This window comes from Octopus sinensis, unplaced genomic scaffold, assembly GCF_006345805.1.
Source record: "Octopus sinensis unplaced genomic scaffold, ASM634580v1 Contig09775, whole genome shotgun sequence".
Lineage (NCBI taxonomy): Eukaryota > Metazoa > Mollusca > Cephalopoda > Octopoda > Octopodidae > Octopus > Octopus sinensis.
Window position 1 is genome coordinate 1 of NW_021831919.1, and position 5,000 is coordinate 5,000.

Below are 5,000 nucleotides of genomic sequence, written 5' to 3' on the forward strand. Positions count from 1 at the left end.
CCAAATTTGAAACAAATATATTACCACTAATAATTTCATATATATGTGTCTGTGTGTGTGCGTGTGTATGTGTGTGTGTGCGCTCGCGCGTGTGTGTAAGTATGTTTGTGTGTATGTGTGTGTGTGCGCGTGCGCGCGCACCTTGTGTGTTTCTGCACGGGCGCATGTGTGTGTTTATGTTTGGGTGTTTATATATGTATCTGTGCGCGCGTGGTTTTGTTGTATGTTTGTTGTGGTTCTGTGCGCGCGTGTGTTGTGTATGTTTGTGGATGGTCTGTGCGCGTGCGAGTATGTATGTGTGTTTGTGGTGCGCTGTGTGTATGTTTTGTGTGTGTGCGTATGTGTATGTGTGTGTATCACCTACTAAGTAATGCGTTCAATAAAGATTACTGTTTTAAAATATGGGAATACTTTATTCAAATATTTTTCAGCCAAGACGACGTAGATCGAACACGACGAAGTCACGTGAATGGTCATAAACGGAAACGGAAGAAGAGACCGAACAAGAGGCGGAAACGTCGAAGGAGAATGCGAGCAAGTAAGATAATAGACAGTTTCTTACACCCTTCTCGAAATTTATTACAAAATAACACTCATTAACGAATCGGCAAATATACACCTTGTGAGTGTATAAGGAGAAAATGGTAAACGAATAGAATTTGATTAAAAACGAAAAATTTGGAGTCATTTGGGTCGAACCTTAAATGGTTTGATGTTAATAATGTTTTGTTGTAAAGTTTATTAAACTATCGAATGGAACAGTGTGAAAGAAAAAACTTACAAATTATAAGATTTTCAACTTTAGCCACTCCTACCTAGGCGTAGGAGTAGCTGTGTGGTAAGTAGCTTCCTGAGACGAACTACATAGTTCCGGGTTCGTCCCACTGCTTGGCACCTTGGGCAAGTGTCTTCTACTATAGCCTCGGGCCGACCAAAGCCTTGTGAGTGGATTTGGGTAGATGAAAACTGAAAGTAGCCCGTCTATATATATATATATTATATATATATATATATATAATATTATATATATATTATATATATGCGTGTGTGTGTGTGTGTGTGTGTGTGTATGTTTGTGGTGTCTGTGTTTGTCACCCCAACCATCGCTTGACAACCGATGCTGGTGTGTTGCGTCCCCTAACTTAGCGGTTCGGCAAAAGACACCGATAGAATAAGTACCAGGCTTGCAAAGGGTAAATGCTGGGGTCGATGTGCTCGAGTAAAGGCAGTGCTCCAGCATGGCCACAGTCACATGACTGAAACAAGTAAGAGAGTAAAAGAGTTTAGAATTTATAAAATCAAACAAAGAAACCATGCTACACATCCTGATGTCTGCGCACTCAAATAGCAAAACAAGTACAACAGCACCACACACACATCTCGACCTCCTTATCACCACTATTCTCTCCTTTATTTCCATCACCTTCCACTCCTCCCCACCAAATAACACACGAAAATGCCCACATACAGAAATCAACTTTCTAATTGGTCAAAATTGGTAAACAGCTCTCAGTTAAACATTCATTAATGCTACTTAGCACGAAGAAATGAATGCATGAACATAAGCTACCCGCTGTCCGTGAATACTACGGACTGCATTGTAACCATCACACGAATACGGACTATGATCTTAAGAGATACGTAATTTGTGGAAACGTCCGTAGCGATGCGTTAAAATATTCATAAATTCCATCCAAGGATTATTATTCTTAGTACTATATTCATCTTACATTATATCGGCATACTTCGGTGCAACCCAGAAAAACTGGTATTGCCAGTTGGCATCATAAGGCTATAGCCGGCATAATAGAATAGGAACTTTTATATACATATTCAAAACGTTTCCCATATACAAATTTAAAAGATATATATATATTTAAAATGATAAGAGTGGAAAATTGAATATCAATTTGATTAATATCAATTTAAAACCAATGGTCTAGCATATAGAAAAATCTGAAAATTCAGAAAAATTATATTACATACATATGAGAAGAATACCACTAAAACCATAGAGGGTCGACTTCTAGCATAATGAATTGCCACTTAGTGGTCATCCCTCTTATATGTATGTAATATATATATATATATATATATATATATATATATATATATATAGATATATAATATTTATATATATATATATATATGATATTAATTTACATCTAATGTAGGATAAATTTTTTTATCAATGGCCAGCATATTTAAAAAATACCATTAAAGGTTAAATTTATAAACAACTTATAAATAAGGGCAAACGAAAAATTCAATGTCATTTGAAATTTTTCGTTTGCCCTTATTTATAAGTTGTTTATATATACACACACACACATAGCAGACATGTTGAATTGTGTATGTATATATGTATATACGTAATTATATATACATACATATCTAATATATATATATAATATATATCACCACTCGTGTTGACATCTCCTTTTTTTAAATATATATATTATATATATATTCTATATATATGTTATGTGTGTGTGTGTGGTGTGTGGTGTGTGTGTGTGTGTGTGTGTGTGTGGTGTGTGTGAAGTTGAAATTTACAGAAAACAAAAGACGAACAGAGGTGTATGAACAACAAGAAGGTGTATTATTAGTTTTGACGCTCGGGAATGTGAAAAAGTATTTTATGTTTCGAGCCTACACTCGTCTACGGAAAGGAATACGAGGAAATAAACAGAGAATGAATGACGGACACTAACCTCTCCATTGGATTTTTTTTTCCTTCTGGCTGCACCTCTCCTACACGGATCAAAGTGACTTTGTTATTGATGTGAAATCCTTGAAATACACCACGACGTCTACAAACTTTTAACCTTGAACTTGTTCGTAAAAACTGCCCTTTTTGTTTTCATTTTTTTCCTTTTATTTGCTCCTACACGCATTTTTTCTCTCCTTGTTTTTTTTTTCTGTGTATCTTTCTGTCGAAGAGCGTAGGCTCGAAACGTAAAAGACTTATTCTATTTCTATTCCTGAGCGCCATACTAATACATTTGTTTGTTTGTACTTCACCTGCCTTTGTCTTTTGTTTATTTTCGTAACCTTCCCTATATACATGGCGCTCGGGAATATTATATATATTATATATATATATATATATAATATATAATTTATATATATATATATATAATATATATATATGGATATATATATATATATATATATTATATATATATATATATATATTATGTATGTATAAATGATGCTGGGTCTCACCCCCATAATCCCGTTATATAGTTTCATAATCTAATTACTAACTACTCCAACTTCCTATGAACAAATAGACCTTATATTCCGATAATCCATGTGAAATAACTAATTCATGATTCATAATAACTAATCCAATAACTAATCCTATAATCCTAATCTTTATTCCAGAGAAACGCAACAAGAAGAAGCGACGAAAGTGGAAGAGAATAAAGCGTAAGAAGAAGAAGGTCAGACGCAAGCCGGTTTAAAGACTGAGTGAAAACTCAAAGCTGCACTCAATGAAGCCATTATCGATTAGAGAATTCAAATGCAGAGAGAACAGACAACAGATATACTAAGAACGAGAGAAGAGAGCGAGAGAAAAATGAAAGTCATACTCAGAGAGTGACACAGAATGGGATTTTGGCTAACAGTTTGAAAGAACACTATAAACTAAGACGACAGCAAGATATGTTGAATAAATAATTGAAATATCCGTGAAGAAAGTTTAACCCTAGCAGATATTCAGGCTATCAACTGAAGGACAATTAACACAACACGAAAAGAAATGGGACTATATATATACATGCATGGCAGTCATCTATACACGCGTATATGCGTACGTACAACATGCATGCTATATATATATATACATATTTTGTTTATATGTATATATATATATAGGTATATATATAATATATATATATATATTATATATATATATATATAGATATATATATATTTATATTTATATATATATATATATTATATATATATATATATATTATGTATATATATAATATATATTATATATATTATATATATATATATATACATATACAATATATATATATGCATATTTAAATATACACTTGTATATATTGTATATATAATATATATTATATATCCATATATACAGATGTATATATATATATGATATATAATATATATTACATATTACAGATGTGTATTATATATATATAATATATATGATATAATATATATATATATATATATAATATAAAGAAGATGATGGACAGAACATTCAATACCTGCTAAAATGTTTCAATAGCTTGGCAGTTATTCACAATGAGTGTATTACGTAAGCCCAAATCGCGAGTCATTTTCAGACATCTGCAACCATCGGAATAACGAATATATATATATATATATATATATATATATATATATATATATATATATATATTAATATATATATAATTATATATATCAAAAAACATATATATCTGCATATATGCTTACACACTATTTCAAATATAAATATAGAAATTTATTATATAAACGACATTTTTTTGACTCCCATATGAACTCACAGATGTATGTATAACTCATTCACGTTGCACTGCTATACAAATTAGACTGACCAGTCCTATTTTATATACGCCAAATAGTTAAGAGCTACTAATCTCACAGTGGATAAAAAAAAATGTGTATTTCCTGCTTGTTGAAGATCGAAGATGAGTAGAAGCTAGTCAGATCAATACGAATTTTTCTGCCAGCGGACATATTACAATTTGTTTGCAGCTTATTTTTTTTTGTATGTTTAATAAGATGTCTACCTTACATTTCAAATTATATGTGTGAGTGTGAGAGTTTTTACATCAGAGGTTCTCAACCAAAGTCCATATGGATCCTGAGGGTTCATATAAGTGTTTTCTTTTTGGTGGGGGTCCACGCAAGAAAATAGTACAACAGTATGTTAAGTTTCCCTGAAAACATTTGCTTTAAATATATATATATAATATATATATATATATATATATATATTATATATCTCA

General features: G+C 31.5%; 1 long non-coding RNA gene across 1 annotated transcript; it reads left to right on the forward strand.

The window, feature by feature from the left end:
- Positions 1-411: 411 nt before the first annotated feature.
- On the forward strand, positions 412-3,442 carry LOC118761157. Its single transcript, XR_004997180.1, has 2 exons — positions 412-538; positions 3,391-3,442. It is a non-coding gene; the product is annotated as an uncharacterized LOC118761157 (long non-coding RNA).
- The last annotated feature ends 1,558 nt before the right edge of the window (positions 3,443-5,000 follow it).